Here is a 19,245-nt window from a genome sequence, read left to right on the forward strand (position 1 = left end):
GGCTCTGAAAAGCATACTTTAAGAGCTATGCGCACTTGTTTTAGTTGAAGTAACAGTAACGAAGACGGAGAAGTGCTCATAGCTTTTAAGCCAGGCAGTTCAGAGCTCATGTTTACTAGATATTTTTCTTGTTTCGGTGCATACTATCGTCTCTGAAATTTGCCGATCCTACAATCTGGGCAACAATAGTCCCAGGACATTTATTCTACTGTCAAATATCACAACGACTTTCGCATATAATTTTAGATTCGTTAGTTTTCTAACAAGGGTACGTTACTTCATATTTGTCTATTTACCCTTCTCCGGAATGCCTGAAAGTTTGTAACATCACAGAACCGGTGCTGCTTCTCGGTTTCATCTACTTCTCGGTCAGTGTACAGATTGAATAACACCGGCAAATGGCTATAGTTCTGTCTCACTCCCTTCTCAATCATTGTTTCCCTTTCATGTCTTTTAGATTCTTATAACTACCTCTGATTTCTGAACAAGTTATAAAAAACATTCACTAGCCACGTTTTATCATTGCTACCTTAAGAATTTCGGCGAGCTCAGTGCGAGATACTTTTAATAGTTTCCAACAATGGTGATGTTATTGATGATAGCGTCACTAAGGTAGAGTTACTAAACGTGGTATTCCGAAATCTCTTCACAAAAAAGACGAAGTAAATACTGCCAGCATGAGTGACTTATCGGCAGATACCCTCGCTGTAGCTAAGCAGCTCGAACCACTTCAGAAAGCTAGAACTTCCGGTCCAGGTCGCACACCATTCAGGTTCCTTTCCGAGTATGCCGATACAGTAGCTCCATACTTGGCAATCATAAACAATCGCTGGCTCTTCGAAAGATTTGTACTTGAAGAGTGGAAAGTTGCGCAAGTCACACCAATACTCAAGAAAGGAGCATGAGAAATCCGCTAAATTACAGACCCATATCACTAACGTCGATTGGCAGTAGGATTTCGGAATATATGGTGTGTTCGAACATTATGATTCGAACATTACGGATTCAAAAAATCTCTTTGTTGTGAAGCTCAACAACCTCTTTATTCTTACAAAGCAATGTATGATATAGACAGGGGCTGTCAAATTGATTCCATATTTATACATTTCCTGAAGGCTTTTGAGACCGTTCGTCACAAGTAACTTCCAATTACATTGCATGCATGTGGAGTATAGTCTCAGCTCTGTGACGATTCGTGGTTTCCTGTTAGTAACGTTAGAGTTCTTAATAATAGCCGGGAAGTCACCGAGTAAATGGGAAGAAATTTTTGGTTTACCCCAAGTAACGTTATATGTCCTCTATTGTTCCTGATGTAGATAAACGATTTTGGAGACAATCTGAACAGCTCTCTTAGATTGTTTGCAGAAGAAAATATCATTTACCACCTTCTCGAGTTACCAGATGATCAAAACAAATTGCAGAATCATTTAGACGAGATAACTGCAGGGCGCAAAAAGTAGCACTTGACTCTAAATAATGAAAAGTGTGTAGTCATTCACGTGAGCGATAAAAAGAATATGCTAAATTCCAGTTATACGATAAATTAGAGCCGGCCGAAGTGGTTGTGCGGTTCTAGGCGCTGCAGTTTGGAACCGCGAGACCGCTACGGTCGCAGGTTCGAATTCTGCCTCGGGCATGGATGTGTGTGATGTCCTTAGGTTAGTTAGGTTTGACTAGTACTAAGTTCTAGGAGACTAATCACCTCAGAAGTTGAGTCCTATAGTGCTTACAGCCATTTGAACCAGTTTTTGATAAATTACACAAATCTAAACGCTGTAAACTCAACCAAACACTTATGGTTTACAGTTACGAATAACTTAACAGGAACGATCACATAAATAATGTTGTGAAGAAAGCTTACCAAAGATTGTGATTTATTGGCAGAGGGCTCAGAAAATGTAACAGACCTAGTCAAGAGACTGCCTACACTATGCTTGTCGACCCTCGTCTAGAGTACTGCTGTGTGGTGTGGGGTCCACATCAGGTGGGACTGACAGAGCGCTGTTCGAAAGTGAAAAGGTTGAGAAGTAACTTAAAGGTGGTTCGATTATCAAACGTCCCCTTAGGAAATTATACAAGACTGTGCTTAAACTGACACACAATATTTTTTGCTTAAACTGACACACAATATTTTTAGCGCAACGCAATCTGACTTTCAAAAATCCCTACAAAAAAAATGGCCCTGACTAACATTAACCTATACGTTTCACAAATCGCTTACCTCACAAAAATCTTGGTTACTCGAACTACTGCAATACAGCGAGCGCCACTACTGCCAGCTAAATAAAAGATTCAAACTATGGAAGGCACTAACTACTGATAGGGATAGTTAGCAAATGAAAGATTTTCATAGAGAACAAACAATGTATTTACCTTAATAGTCATAATATATATAGCAGTTCATGACATCCATTCTTACAAATTTCAAGACCTTCAATAAAGTCATCTACCTCAAACGTACCTCAAAAAATCATGATCCCTTACCAAATACACATTCAAAGCTCTCATAGTACCACAATGGTTCCAAAAAAGTATGAACTGTTCACAAAGTACAGACAAAATACAGTTTCATAAGTGTGAAGTTATTCAACTGTGTAATTACGTAAACATCTGTCACTGATGTAGTAAAATAAATGTTTGTCTCTCCCAGTTAAATGATCAGATAGCTGTGTAATTTATGTGTTAGAGAAATATGGTACCGATATGTAAAGTTGTATAAGCAAATACCACATTAGCTAGGGCTCCTTGTGCTTGCTACACACATGGTACACAAAGTAAGCGTGTACCCCCCTGAGGATTAATGTAATTATACCCTCAGGTGTTACAGATTACAGCAATGGAATGAAATGTATCAGGGAAAACCTTTATATAATTGTAATTCAAAAATCTTTAAAAATAAATGTTTTAAGTACAAAATTAATCACTCAAATACGTGTACTGTAGCGCTAAACTGTGCGTCTTGTTGTCAGATAATATCTCTGGAAGTGTCGTAGTTATCGTCCTCCGAGAGCTAAGTTCTGCAGAAGTCAATATACTTGCCTCATGATAAACAAAAGTGAAATGCTTTGCGTATAGATATCTTAGTTATTACGCTTATTGCCGTGATGAAGAAAGTACTGTGCTGTGCTGCGTAAAAGGCTGTCTCATTGTAGGTATACCACAAAAGTTACTACTAAAACATGTTTTCCTTTCCAGAAGAATTCAAAAAAAGTGTGCAGATATAAAACCGAAACACCGCAAAAGCAACATTGTAAATTGCCACTCATTAGTATCGTCGTGATAAAATCGTGTAGCTGTCACATAAACTAACCACTGTGTCATCTGGTATCTCACAGAAAGTACTTTAAATCCAGAATGTATTTTCTAGTAAACCCAAATATTGCATTAAAATCTCATTGGCAGTACCGGTATATGTTCGAAGTATGTGAGCCTTATAGTCGTTACGTAATCGTGCAACTAACAAGCAAGAATGTACACACACAATAACACTGGGTCGTCTGTTCACTATGACAATGCATTCGCAATTTCTGTTTAAATAAGTTCTCTTGGTTCTTGACTGGATATTTAACTTCAAAGCATTGTTGGATGTTAACAGTTTCTAAATGTGACATAGGGCACTAGTAACGGGAAGTGAAAAATTTTATAGCAAAGACTAAATTAAAAAGCAGATTATCTCTGAATAAACGGTTTTACATGTGAAATGTGGTGCAATCCTTTACTCTTCATAGTGCGCAAAGGTTCAACTTGAACGCAATTATTATGCGGTATATGTCGGTAAAGAATACTGGAGTTTTTCTCAAGGTTAGCGTCTATGTTATTTTTCTCTGAGCCAGCCGGCGCACGTGGCTGCCTGCGGTGCGAGTCATTGTCTGTCTGTTGGCGCGCGTCGTTATTGGGATTTGAAGACCTAACTTCTACAGATTCACTTTGTCGAGAGGGACCAGCCCTGTTTGAAGCTCGCCAGTTCTGATGCAATTCAGGTCTGTCGTTTTGTCAGTAGTTGACATAGTTTCTTGTTTGTCGGTCACGTGGTGGAGAATTTCTCCCGGAATCGTAACTGTGTGGTGGACCGTTGCGTCTGAAGTTATTCTGTCTCCCTTGATAATAATTATTTTGATTCCCATATTGTCTGTTTCTATGGTTGTCTCTGTCACATTCATTACTATGGAAAAGCGATCTTTCTCTGTAACTATTACACTGCCAGTGGTTGCCATGTGGGTGGTGTCTGTTTTGTTCACGATTTACGTCGTAAGAATAGCCTTGTCGTGTATTATTTCTGTAATCGTGGAATTGTGACATTTGTGACCTGTAATTGTTGTGTTCCTGTTTTCGCGTTCCGCGATTGTCAGTGTCAATTTCCAATTCTTGTAACAGTCCCTGAAAAGCTTCAATGTCGTCTTTGCAACGTCCTGCTAAAATAATATGTCGTAAATGTTCAGGTAATTTGATTAAGTAAATGCGGATGAGTTCTGAGGGGCTGTATGGGTTTGACAGGTACTGATTCTTGTACAACATGTCTTCAAAATATTTCACAAGACTGGAAAATTCAGATTGTTCGAAAAGTTTCATCGTTATGATGCTATGTTTTACTCGGTCTTGTGTAACTTGAGACCAATATGCTGAGAGACAGGCATGATAAAATTCTCCTTCACTGTGGCAATCGTGAATGACCGATCGCATTCTTACATCTGGTTCATGTCCCTCTTCCCGTATTGGAGCGCGAGTGTCCTCTGAAATACGTAATTCTTGTATAACCTGTGTCAGCTGATCTTGTACTTCCCGGATTTCGCTTTGGTGTTGCGTATTAATTTGATTTCGATTTTGTTTGAATTTCCTAATTTTCTCGCACTCTTCTGTGTCATTAAAGACTACCGGTTTTGTGTCATTCGGATTATCATCTACCTTCGTAGATAAATTATTGAGGTGATCCGAAAGTTCAACTACTTTCTCTGATAATGAACTAATTTCCTCCATGTGTCTTTCTGAACCAATTTTCAGAGTATCTACTGCGTCCTTGAGTTTTTGCAAGTTGCGTAACCGAATCGGTAGATGCAACTGAGTCAATTTTAGCTTCCAAGGTCTCATGATTTCCATGAACAATAGTTTGCAGTTCTTTTATGGCCGCTTCGTGATTCTGTAATGCATTTTCATGCCGCGAAAAAATAGGTTGAAAATGCTCACAAATCTGTGTTTTTACGTCATTACAGACTTTTTGACATTTCGATTCAATGTTACGTAACTCAGTAGTTAAATCCTCACGTGTTTGTTCAAGTGTGGTGTCTAACTTTTGAAGATTTTGCTGTGTTTGCCTCTGATTTTGTTCCATTGTGTCTAACTATTGCTGTGTTTGTCTCTAATTTTGTTCCATTGTGTCTAACTTTTGAAGCTTTTGCTGTGTTTGTCTCTGATTTTGTTTCAGTGTGTCTAACTTTTGAAGATTTTGTTCCATTGTGTCTAACTTTTGAAGCTTTTGTCCCATTTGTTGCATTAATTTTAATAACAACGCACTGGTGTCTGAAACATGTTCCTCAGTGCTATTCGGCAATGCATTTGAACCGGCAATATTCGCAGTTTGAAAAGCAGAAAATGTGTCTTGACTTATTTGAGAAAACAGTGAGGACGCAAAACCTGAATCTACAGTATTTGCAAGATTGTGTCCTGTCATTTCGGATTCCTGAGGCGAGCTGTTGCCGGCCGATCGATCGATAATGCTTCCCTGTTCACTAATTGTTTCACTGTCTACACCATTGTTTGCAGCCCGCTCCATTTCCCTATGCAATATTACCAAATTACTACTTTGAACATTAGTTAATTCATTACTCGGTGGGGCTAACACACTGCTTTCGTCTTCACTGTCATTTCACAGTTTACTTTGGAGCCTAGTATTACATTTTTTACACGCCATTATTGTCACAATTTTTCACACAATAACACAGAAAAGCAAAATTTGAAGAGCAAAGATAAGAGAACACATTAACGTAGCACTGAAAATAATATCTCGTTAATTGCAAGCGCAGCTGCGAAATACTTGCTGCAAATCTACATGCATGCCACAACTGTTTTACTGTACAACAATGAAAAACTACAACTACAAAGGAAATTCTCTCTATAATTACGCGCTAGCAATAAACAAAAGCTACACTAATTACAAAAACTACAAGAAAAAATCAGAAGATTCCAGTGAGGTATCCTCGGCTAAGGGTCGACATATGAAACGACCCCTTAGAAAAATTATACAAGACTGTGCTTAAACTGACACCCAATATTTTTTGCGCAATGCAATCTGACTTTCAAAAATCCCTACAAAAAATTACCCTGACTAACATTAACCTATACCTTTCACAAATCGCTTACCTCACAAAAATCTTCGTTACTCGAACTACTGCAATACAGCGAGCGCCACTACTGCCAGCTAAATAAAAGATTCAAACTACGGAAGGCACTAACTACTGATAGGCATAGTTAGCAAATGAAAGATTTTAATAGAGAACAATGTATTTACCTTAATATCATCAAAAGTCATAATATATATAGCAGTTCATGACACCCATTCTTACAAATGTACTATGTCTGATGGACATACCTCCAGATTATCCATTCTCAAAAATCCGCCATCTCACTTCCCCACATCCACCATTGCTGGCGGTTCGCCTCCAACTGCGCAACGCTACGCGCTGTTAACATCCAGCTGCCCAACACTACAATGGCGAGTATTACAACAATGCCAACCAGCCACTGACTGCACACAGTACAGCCAGTGATTTTCATACAGAGCGCTACGTGGCGTTACCAATATAAAAAACCAAAACAGCCTACTTACACGATGAACCATCTTCCAGGCACTGGATTGTGAATTTCAAAGTAATCCTGCAGATGTAGATATAAAGAACAATCAACTGAATAACAGTTAACTGAATAACCACAAGTAATATTTACTTTAATAAATCATATATTTCGTATTGCGTGTCTGTTAGGTAAAGTATATGAGTAGCTACAACAATAGGAATCGCAGTGAATGGCTTCGTAAAAACAGGAGTTTGGCATGTAAACAGGAATGTTTTTCTAGATTTCCACTTTGTAGCTGCAGTGCAGTTTAAAACAAACGATGTACCTGTAAGAAAGCAGCTGTCTACAAGCTAATTCTGAAACCACATAGGACTATGCCCAACACTTTCACTTCAGCACGTGGAAGTCAAGACAGGCCAGAATCTTTTCCATCTGTCGGAGCCAAACTACCATCGAAAATTTCCTTGAATAAAATATCTCTCATATTGGACAAACACTCCCGAGAAACAAACTTGAATAAAGTTCAGGTAACCACAGATATCAGGAGCAGTCCACTCAGTGGAAAACAGAAGACGAGTAAAAAAGGAAACAAGATGTGTACAGAATCACGCATCCAGGAAGTCAGAGCTCAGTTTTGGTTTCCTCAGAGAAATCTTTATCCAGGTCTCTTCAGGAGTCATGGTTTTGTGGCGACTGTGTCAATGACACAAAAGATGACACGAGTTATGGAAAGGGTGGATAAACGACATATGCCGGCGTTAGTAAGTGTGTTGTGATGAACGTAGAAAAGTGTAGGCCTATCAAATATTTCATTTGTGTAAAGCTGTGCATAAGTAGTATACTATGAACAAAGGTTAAATCACGGTTTTCTTTACTATTTCTATTATTTTTTTAGTTATAAGTCTTCTGACTGATTTAATGTAGTACGCCACGAATTCCTCTCCTGTGCCAACCTTTTCATTTGAGAGTAGAACTTGCAACTTACGGCCTCAACTATTTGCTTGACGTATTCCAATCTCTGTCTTCCTCTACAGTTTTTACCCTCTACAGCTCCCTCTAGTTCCATAGAAGTCATTTCCTGATGTCTTAACTGATGTCTTACCATCCTGTCCCTTCTTGTCAGTGTTTCCCGTAGATCCCTCTGTTTGAAGATTCTGCGGAGAAGCACGTCTTTCCTTACTTTATCAGTCTACCTAAATTTCAACATTCTTGTGTAGCACCACATCTCTAATGATTCGATTGTCTTCCGTTCCGGTTTCCACACAGTCCATGCTTCACTACTACACTCCTGGAAATTGAAATACGAACACCGTGAATTCATTGTCCCAGGAAGGGCAAACTTTATTGGCACATTCCTGGGGTCAGATACATCACATGATCACACTGACAGAACCACAGGCACATAGACACAGGCAACAGAGCATGCACAATTTCGGCACTAGTACAGTGTATATCCACATTTCGCAGCAATGCAGGCTGCTATTCTCCCATGGAGACGATCGTAGAGATGCTGGATGTAGTCCTGTGGAACGGCTTGCGATGCCATTTTCACCTGGCGCCACAATTGGACCAGCGTTCGTGCTGGACGTGCAGACCAGTCCCAAACATGCTCAATGGGGGACAGATCCGGAGATCTTGCTGGCCAGGGTAGTTGACTTACACCTTCTAGAGCACGTTGGGTGGCACGGGATACATGCGGACGTGCATTGTCCTGTTGGAACAGCAAGTTCCCTTGCCGGTCTAGGAATTTTAGAACGATGGGTTCGATGACGGTTTGGATGTACCGTGCACTATTCAGTGTCCCCTCGACGATTACCAGAGGTGTACGGCCAGTGTAGGAGATCGCTCCCCACACCATGATGCCGGGTGTTGGCCCTGTGTGCCTCGGTCGTATGCAGTCCTGATTGTGGCGCTCACCTGCACGGCGCCAAACACGCATACGACCATCATTGGCACCAAGGCAGAGGCGACTCTCATCGCTGAAGACGACACGTCTCCATTCGTCCCTCCATTCACGCCTGTCGTGACACCACTGGAGGCGGGCTGCACGATGTTGGGGCGTGTGCGGAAGACGGCCTAACGGTGTGCGGGACCGTAGCCCAGCTTCATGGAGACGGTTGCGAATGGTCCTCGCCGATACCCCAGGAGCAACAGTGTCCCTAATTTGCTGGGAAGTGGCGGTGCGGTCCCCTACGGCACTGCGTAGGGTCCTACGGTCTTGGCGTGCATCCGTGCGTCTCTGCGGTCCGGTCCCAGGTCGACGGGCATGTGCACCTTCCGCCGACCACTGGCGACAACATCGATGTACTGTGCATAGCTCACGCCCCACGTGTTCAGCAATTCGGCGGTACGTCCACCCGGCCTCCCACATGCCCACTATACACCCTTCGCTCAAAGTCCGTCAACTGCACATACGGTTCACGTCCACGCTGTCGCGGCATGCTACCAGTGTTAAAGACTGCGATGGAGTTCCGTATGCCACGGCAAACTGGCTGACACTGACGGCGGCGGTGCACAAATGCTGCGCAGCTAGCGCCATTCGACGGCCAACACCGCGGTTCCTGTCCGCTGTGCCGTGCGTGTGATCATTGCTTGTACAGCCCTCTCGCAGTGTCTGGAGCAAGTATGGTGGGTCTGACACACCGGTGTCAATGTGTTCTTTTTTCCATTTCCAGGAGTATATACAACGCTGTGTTCGAAACTCACAATCTCGGAACGCCTTCCTCAAATTAAGGAGTATGTTTGATACAAGCAGACGTCTCTTGACCAGGAATGATCTTTTTTTACCAGTGCTAGTCTGCTTTTTATGGCCTCCTTGCTCCGTTCGTCATGGGTTATTTTGCTGCTTAGGTAGATTTCCTTAACTTCATGTACTTTGTAATCGCCAATATTTTTGTTGTTACGTTTCTCACTGCTCTCGTTTCTGCTACTTCTCATTACTTTCTTCTTTCTTTGATTTACCTTTAGTTCCATTCGACAGGCCCCACAATTCTACTTGGCTTTTATTGATGACAGGAATGTCATCTGCAAATCTTATCGTCGATATCCTTTCACATTTAAATGTAACACCACACTTGAACTTTTCTTTTATTTGCGTCACTCCTTCTTCGATTTATGGATTGAAGAGGAGGGGCGAAAGATTACATCTGTCCTAAACTTTTCTTAATCCGAGCACTTGGTTCTTGGTCTGCCACCCCTATTGATTCTTCTCGGTTCTTGTACATACTGTGTATCATCCGTCCTTCCCTATAGCTTACCTCTGTCTTTCTCAGAATTTCAAACATTACAAGTTCACCACTGTGTTTCTGTATCAAATTTATCCCAAATTTAGCTCTCACTCTATAAAACGTCTGCGTATTACGAAAACTATGTACCCACAAACGCGCATGCTAACCTTTGACTAAACAGAACCCCATTCGAATAGAACTGTAACTGGTCTGAATGCAACTTGTCTTTATAATAAATCCGCAATTGAAGTAAAATAATTGTCTTGTCCTAATCACAGTTTCCATTTACCTCGTGTCTGCCAACATTGTTGTAGATTTCTCGAGAGCACAAAAGCAAAACGCTAAGCAGGCAGCGGCTACGCTGAATTTCTACTTTTAAATGAAATTTGCAAGCAATGTTCAAACTGCAGCATACCGCATGGTGCAGAATGGTAATGCGTAACTGCGTAACGGTAAGCCTTCTTTAAAAAGTGGGATGGGGAGAGTAACTGTTCCTATGAATGATATTCCAAGACAACGGCTTCAGAATGAAGTAGGTATTAAAAAAAAGAAAAGAAACAGAGTAAAATTTCGCGGTCTCTCACACATAAAATTGGTCTGAACAATAGTATGCTTAACACCGCGAATAGTGATTTAAAAAGGGTACTGTGTTAAGAGAGAATGTCTATAAAAACCAAACAGGTTAATCAGTTGATTTGTTAATGCGTGACTCAGGGAAGTGGGTTGGTCTTTCTCTCAGCCCTGAGCAACTGAGCGCAGTTAACCCGCTGACAGTAATCATTCCGACAAACTAGCTGCGCAGTACTGCAGACTTTCCTCGAACTACTTCTCTTCAAAACAATTAACATTATTCAAAATTTATATTGCTTCGCCTTTCAATATTTTCATCATATTCATCGTTGCTATCCTTTACAATAAATCTTTCTTCATCTAAGAGATACAATCACGAGTCGATGCTGCACTATAGTATACGTCCATCACCTGCCATACTTCAACTAAGAATGTATCAGACTGCACAGAAACAAGGACTGAGCCACAACAAGACCAGAGACTGTTTAACAGTAACGTAACGTGCTCTCTACCTCTCTCTGACGTGCACATCGATAATTTACAAAAATCAAAACGACATTCCCACGGTACAACATCTAACATCATTTTACATTGTCGAAAGCTTTTTCCAGGTCGAGAAATCCTATGAACGTGTCTTGATTTTTCTTTTGGTACTTTTTGCCGATGATACTAGTATAGCTATCACACCCAACGGACAAGAATTAACTGGTGAAATTGTGAACGATGTTTTTCAGAAAATCATTAAGTGGTACAGTAAATGGACTGACACCATTAATAAATGTAGACTTCGATCAGAAATCGGTAGCTAAGGTAGAATATTCAAAATTTCTAGGTGTATGCATTGATGAGGGGTTGAACTGGGAAAAACACACTGAAGATCTGCTGAAACGTTTGAGTTCAGCTATTTATGCTATTAGGGTCATTGCAAATTTTGGTGATATACATCTCAGTAAATTATCTTACCACGCCTACTTTAATTCCCTGCTTTCGTATGGCATCATACACTGGGGTAATTCATCATTGGATCAAATGGCTCTGAGCACTATGGGACTTAACTTCTGATGTCATTAATCCCCTAGAGCTTAGAATTACTTAAATCTAACTAACCTAAGGACATCACACACATCCATACCCGAGGCAGGATTCGAACCTGCGATCTAGCGGTCGGGCGGTTCCAGACTGTAGCGCCTAGAACCGCTCGACCACTCCGGCCGGCCAATTCATCATTGAGTAAAAGAGTGTTCATTGAACAAAAGCGTGCAATCAGAATAACTGCTGGAGCTCATCCAAGATCATCCTGCAGATACTTATTTAAAGAGCTAGAGGTTTTGACTGCCGCGCGGGATTAGCCGAGCGGTCTCAGGCGCTGCAGTCCTGGACTGTGCGGCTGGTCCCGGCGGAGGTTCGAGTCCTCCCTCGGGCATGGGTGTGTGTGTGTGTGTGTGTGTTTGTCCTTAAGATAATTTAGGTTAAGAAGTGTGGAAGTTTAGGAACTGATGACCTTAGCAGTTCAGTCCCATAAGATTTCACACACATTTGAACATTTTTGAAGATCTTCACTGTAGCCTCACAATGTATATATTTATTTATGAAATTTGTTATTAGTAATCCGAACGAATTCAAAAGTAATAACAGTGTACATGGCTACAACACTAGGAGAAAGGATGATCTTCACTACTCAAGGTTAAATCTAACTTTGGCTCAGAAGGGGTAAATTATGCTGCCACAAAAATCTTTGCTTACTTACCTAACAGCATCATAAGTTTGACAGATAGCCATATAGCATTTAAAAGGAAATTAAAAGAATTTCTTAATGGCAACTCCTACTTATTAGATGAATTTTTGGATATAGCACCCACAAAAAAATTGAGTGTCATGTGTAATGTAATATCTTGTATAGAGACCTTTTATTAACCTGACACGTTCCACATCATTACAAAGTGTCGTATTCATGATCTATGGAACAAGTACTAATCTAATCTAATCTTCAGTCTTGCTTCCATTATCATCTGCAACGCCAGAAGCACCTCTCTGGTGCCTTTCGCTTACCGAGAGCCACACTGACGGTCATCTAACAGATCTTCTGGATATTATTCTTTTCAGCAACTCGAATGCATTAGCTCTTTAGCCGATTATGCGGTAATTCTCGTACTCCTTGACTCTTGCAATCTTCGGAACTGTGGAAATGAAGTTTTCCGTATACTTCCGAATAGTTTGTACGTGCTTTGGTAATGAGCCAAAGGTGATTATTATTATTATTATTATTATTATTATTATTGTCTTCGAAGGCGGCGCTTCTACTTTCAGCTTACTGGAGTTCGAATACATGGCATTCGGTTTCAGATGCCATCAAGAAACACCTAAAATTTAAAAAAAACTTGACATGCTTTGACTGACTTGTACGTGTACACTATTTCACAGCTATTACATTATAGCCCATTCGTGGAAACTGTGGTCCAGTGAAGGAAACCAGTACCCTGATTGGGTCGATGACTCGTTTCCTTCGAACATTTCATTAACTGTGAATTTTTATTATTACTGTAAATGATGACTAATTGAAACCCTCAGCTGCCGACAGGTGTTGTTGATATACCTCGATGTGAAACTTCATGGCAGATTAAAACTGTGTGCCCGACCGAGACTCGAACTCGGGACCTTTGCCTTTCGCGGGCAAGTGCTCTACCATCTGAGCTACCGAAGCACGACCCACGCCCGGTACTCGTGCTTCGGTAGCTCAGATGGTAGAGCACTTGCCCGCGAAAGGCAAAGGTCCCGAGTTCGAGTCTCGGTCGGGCACACAGTTTTAATCTGCCAGGAAGTTTCATATCAGCGCACACTCCGCTGCAGAGTGAAAATTTCATTCTGGTCTACCTCGATGTTGACAGCTGAAAATGTGTGCCCCGAACCGGGACTCGAACACGGGATCTCCTGCTTACATGGCAGACGCTCTATCCGTCTGAGCCACCGAGGACACAGATAAATAGCACGACTGCAGGGACTTATCCCTTGCACGCCTCCCGTGAGACTCACATTCCCATCACGTCCACACCACTACATTTGTAATGTACCTTATAGGCATTTGTCCATTCACTCATTACTCGCGCACGCTTTGGCGATTCACGTAAGAGTTTATGCAACCTGTGCGCATTCCCACAGACGAAGGTGAATGGCTGGGTACCCTTTAACTATATATATGAAGACAGTAACTCTTCTCGAAAGAACAGATTACAGTTGGGAATGTGAGTCTCACGGGAAGCGTGCAAGAGATCAGTCCCTGCAGCCGCGCTATTCATCTGTTTCCTCGGTGGCTCATATGGATAGAGCGTCTGCCATGTAAGCAGGAGACCCGGGTTCGAGTCCCGGTCGGGGCACACAGCTGAGGGTTTCAGTTGGTCATCATTTATTCCAGGGAAAAGCTGCACGGTCAACAACAGTAATCTGTTCCTTCGAGAAGAGTTTCTGTCTTCATATTACTACTGTGTCTGATACAGTGAAATGCAAAAGGTAATGTTAAAGTTAAACTGTATCTATTACAGTGTGAGGAATGTAACATGTACTTCCTTTAGCTGCCCCATCGACACCAATGTTCCCCTATGTGTGACCGTAGCCGATCCCGATATAAACTGTGAAGAGCGATGGGCTGAGCTCTTCAGTACACTTCCGCAGCTGATTTTACAGACTGTGACAGTGAAGGCGACAGGAAGCGAGGCCCGCGCAGAGAAGCCCGCCCGCCCTGCCGCCCTGCTCGGCTCGAGTCGTGTCCGTGTGCAGCGGCCGTTTGTCGGACTGTACCGGGGGATTGATGGCCGCGGAGAAATGGCGCGCCGTGTGTCCGTCAGTTGGCTGTCGCGCGCCAGGCGCCACAAATGTTTACGTCGGCCGTCCGTCCTCGCGCGATTCGTCGGTGCATTGTTTGGGTCGCCTCGCCGCGCCGCGCGCGCATATCGCCGAGTGATTCTCCGCGGCTGCGCGGCGACTAATGATCTGTCGACGGCCGCGACGTCGGGCGAGCGCTGCCTCGCGGACGTGTCTTCGCGTCAGCAAAACGTGCTCGGCGGTTAAAGTGGCTCTTGGTGATCGCTGGTAATTGCTGCTGTCTTTGCGCTAATTTATTTCTATAAACCATTATTTATGGCCGGAGGGAAACAATTTAGGCCGATGTCGCTTTGTTCTTGGCCTGATATTAATTTTGTTGACTGATTTTAACCGCTCTTGCAATAGAGCCACGCAGGTGGTCTGCATTTGCCTGCGCAGTGCGAGAGAGACAGCGCTAATAAACTTCGCACAGCTTGGCGGAAGTTGCCAAAGATGACCGATGCCTGAGGCTGCGGTCAGAGTGGCACCGACGTCGGTGGATTCCGCCGCCGACCGACATCGGCCGAAGATGGCCTATCTTTCAAATAAATACGCAACTACGTGCGCGGATCTTATCGTCTGCACGTACAGACTTTTGACGACAATCATTGATTTATGAGATCATTTTTTTTTCTTCGGTCAGGTCGACTGACACACGAAGTATGGACAGTGATAAGCTCGTAAGTTTATTCCAAGAAAGACTGAATTTGTGGCATCCTGAGGATGAAAAATATCATAATCGGGATATAGTTCGGAATCTATGGACTGAAATCGCATGTTTACTGGAAACCACAAATAGGCAAAATCTTTATCGGAAATTTTAGGTGCAAATTGTAATATCAGAAAATAATTTGTTCAAGTGAGAAGGCCAGCATATCTTATGCTCATAGTTACTGTAGTGAATCTTTTATTGGGTTGGGGCGGATGGATAATAGTTGTCTACAAATTATTTCTACTGCTTCCTGACATTTTCATGCCAGTCGGGTGGTGACTGTTATATGAAATGGTTCGCTAGTGTGACGTTTGAGTTTCCTCTTTCTAGAGCTTCAGGTGTTCAGAGTATCTTACTATATATTTTGTGCTGGTCTTTCACACATGTGCTGAACTGAAGATTAACTGTCGTAGGTCTGCACGGCATCAGATAAGTTCATCAAAACAGTGTGTTTGTAGTCTCGCTGTCCAAGTTCACCATGAACGATGTCGAGTATGTAAATTCGAAGAGCCTTACGTGTGACATTTTCGGATAACGGAAGCTAATTTCGAGTACTTGTAGAGGTGTGATTCGTGCTGTACTAAAAAATCCAATACTCACATCAAAGATGAAGTTCTAGCTCAAGTAAAACTAGAGGTGACCCTTCGATATTTGACATCTGGCGATTACATCTTTCCAATATTTGGGCCTATATATTAAAGATGCAGTTCTATCTCAACTAAAACTAGAAGTGACATTTCGATGTTTGACATTTGGAAGTTACGTCTTTCCAGTGTTTATGCGTGCACCACGGTCTGAAAAGTTTATTTTAAAATTCTTTGTGTGACATGTTGTATGTTGTTTACGGTGTCCTAAACTCTAGTTTAAAAGCTAATATTTCCACTCTTACACCCCAAATACTACGAAATATTAAATTTATTCTATACCAAACTTGCTTTCTGCAAGTGCGCTAAAAGACGCTGTAATATAGTTGATTTCCTTTATTAAAAGATACACTCAATCGGAAAAAATACTGCCAACAGAAACTGTGTTATTTCCTTCCTCAAATCCACTAGGTAAGTGTTTAAAAGATCATTGAAGTTTCCGGTACTAGAATCACATTATGTGAATATACTGCCAGTATTGCATTAAGTTTCACCACTTTTACAATACATTAAGCCGCTGTGAAACCACAAATCTACCGTTTTATTAATCAAATAATACTTGTTTGCTCATACGAATTTTATCCATGCGTCGACAATCGAAATATCATCTACTTTGATAATGTAAATTAACCGTTACGTGGTCATATCCTCATTGGCAAGACCTCCATCCACCGAAGTCAAACGTTCTACCATTGTAGCATAATAAACCACACGCGGAACAGCTTGTTTTGGAGATACCTTTAATGCGATGGATTATCGAAACTATATATTTTCGTAGTACATACATATAAAAATGAAAAGCATCACATACTGCAAATTAGCTTCAAATGTACCGGCCCCTTCTGACGCTAATCGGTGGTGGGAGAAGGAAAGTGCGTCTCAAAGTAAATGCGTTTCTTTTTTTTTTTAACTTTACCGATGTTTTCACCTTCGACTCAATAATTGTAGAAGTTGTCCGGTAACTGCAGTAACTGAAAACAGAGTGTACAGTACTCACCGCGTTATTTCCGAAACGGATAAAACTCACTGACATGCTTTCCGGGATCTTCTTAATAGCAAACTCCCTATTTAGCACTCGTCTCCAGGGACAGAGGTGTCAAGCTATGCATACCACCACTGGAGCTTAAAATCTAACCTACTTCATACAGAAAATAGATTCTAACTCAACCGAACTTCCTTGACCCTGGTCCGCGCGGGGTAGCTGCGAGGTCCGAGCCACCTTGAAATGGTTCGCGCGGCTCCCCCGTCGGAGGTTCGAGTCCTACCCCGGGCATGGATGTGTGTGTTGTCTTTAGCGTAAGTTGATTTAAATAGTGTGTAAGCCTAGGGACCAAAGAAGAACAGCAGTTTGGTCTCATAGGAACTTACCACAAATTCACAAATTTTAATTTCCTTGACCCGCCCCCCCCCTCCCCCCCCCCCCCAAGGAACCATGGACCTTGCCATTGGTGGGGAGGCTTGCGTGCCTCAGCGATACACATAGCCGTACCGTAGGTGCAACCACAACGGAGGGGTATCTGTTGAGAGGCCAGACAAAAGCGTAGTTCCTGAAGAGGGGCAGCAGCCTTTTCAGTAGTTGCAGGGGCAACAGTCTGGATGATTGACTGATGTGACGTTGTAAAACTAACCAATACGGCCTTGTTGTGCTGGTACTGCGAACGGTTGAAAGCAAGGGGAAACTACAGCCGTAATTTTTCCCGAGGGCATGCAGCTTTACTGTATGGTTAATGATGATGGCATCCTCTTGGGTAAGATATTCCGGATGTAAAATAGTCCCCAATTCGGATCTCCGGGCGGGGATAGCTCAAGAGGACGTCGTTATCAGGAGAAAGAAAACTAGCGTTCTACGGATCGGAGCGTGGAATGTCAGATCCCTTAATCAGGCAAGTAGGTTAGAAGATTTAAAAAGGGAAATGGATAGGTTAAAGTTAGATATAATGGGAATTAGTGGAGGGGGAACAAGACTTTTGGTCAGGCGAATACAGGGTTATAAATACAAAGTCAAATAGGGGTAGTGTAGGAGTAGGTTTAATAATGAATAAAAAATAGGAATGCGGGTAAGCTACTACAAACAGCATAGTGAGCGCATTATTGTGGCCAAGATAGATACGAAGCCCACGCCTACTACAGTAGAAGAAGTTTATATGCCAACTAGCTCTGCAGATGACGAAGAAATTGAAGAAATGTATGATGACATAAAAGAAATTATTCTGATAGTGAAGGGAGACGAAAATTTAATAGTCATGGGTGACTGGAATTCGGTAGTAGGAAAAGGGAGAAAAGGAAACGTAGTAGGTGAATATGGATTGGGGCTAAGAAATGAAAGAGGAAGCCGCCTGGTAGAATTTTGCACAGAGCATAACTTAATCATAGCTAACACTTGGTTCAATAATCATAAAATAAGGTTGTATACATGGGAGAACCCTGGAGATACTAAAAGGTATCAGATAGATTATATAATGGTAAGACAGAGATTTAGGAACCAGGTTTTAAATTGTAAGACATTTCCAGGGGCAGATGTGGAGTCTGACCACAATCTATTGGTTGTGAACTGTAGATTAAAACTGATGAACTGCAAAAAGGTGGGAATTTAAGGAGATGGGACCTGGATAAATTGACTAAACCAGAGGTTGTACAGAGTTTCAGGGAGAGCATAAGGGAACAATTGACAGGAATGGGGGAAAGAGATATAGTAGAAGATGAATGGGTAGCTTTGAGGGATGAAGTAGTGAAGGCAGCAGGGAATCAAGTAGGTTATAAGAAGAGGGCTAGTAGAAATTCTTGGGTAACAGAAGAAATATTGAATTTAATTGATGACGGGAGAAAATATAAAACTGCAGTAAATGAAGCAGACAAAAAGGAATACAAACGTCTCAAAAATGAGATCGGCAGGAAGTTCAAAATGGCTAAGCAGGGATGGCTAGAGGACAAATGTAAGGATGTAGAGGCTTATCTCACTAGGGGTAAAATAGATACTGCCTACAGGAAAATTAAAGAGACCTTTGGAGAAAAGAGAACCACTTGCATGAATATCAAGAGCTCAGATGGAAACCCAGTTCTAAGGAAAGAAGGGAAAGCAGAAAGGTGGGAGTATATAGAGGGTCTATATAAGGGCGATGTACTTGAGGACAATATTAAGGAAATGGAAGAGGATGTAGATGAAGATGAAATGGGAGATATGATATTGCGTGAAGAGTTTGGCAGAGCACTAAAAGACCTGAGTCGAAACAAGGCCCCTGGAGTAGACAACATTCCATTGGAACTACTGACGACCTCGGGAGAGCCAGTCCTTACAAAACTCTACCATCTGGTGAGCAAAATGTATGAGACAGGCGAAATACCCTCAGACTTCAAGAAGAATATAATAATTCCAATCTCAAAGAAAGCAGGTGTTGACAGATGTGAAAAATACCGAACTATGAGTTTAGTAAGTCTCGGCTGCAAAATACTA

General features: G+C 41.9%; 1 protein-coding gene and 1 non-coding gene across 2 annotated transcripts in view; both read left to right on the plus strand.

Moving 5' to 3' along the window:
- The window catches only part of LOC126285273 (T-box transcription factor TBX1-like), a 431,754-nt gene that overhangs the window by 71,684 nt on the left and 340,825 nt on the right, over positions 1–19,245 (plus strand). The window lies entirely within an intron of this gene.
- On the plus strand, positions 13,882–13,954 carry Trnat-ugu (transfer RNA threonine (anticodon UGU)). Its single transcript has one exon. It is a non-coding gene; the product is annotated as a tRNA-Thr (tRNA).

The sequence above is a fragment of the Schistocerca gregaria genome, chromosome 8 (assembly GCF_023897955.1).
Source record: "Schistocerca gregaria isolate iqSchGreg1 chromosome 8, iqSchGreg1.2, whole genome shotgun sequence".
Classification (NCBI taxonomy): domain Eukaryota; kingdom Metazoa; phylum Arthropoda; class Insecta; order Orthoptera; family Acrididae; genus Schistocerca; species Schistocerca gregaria.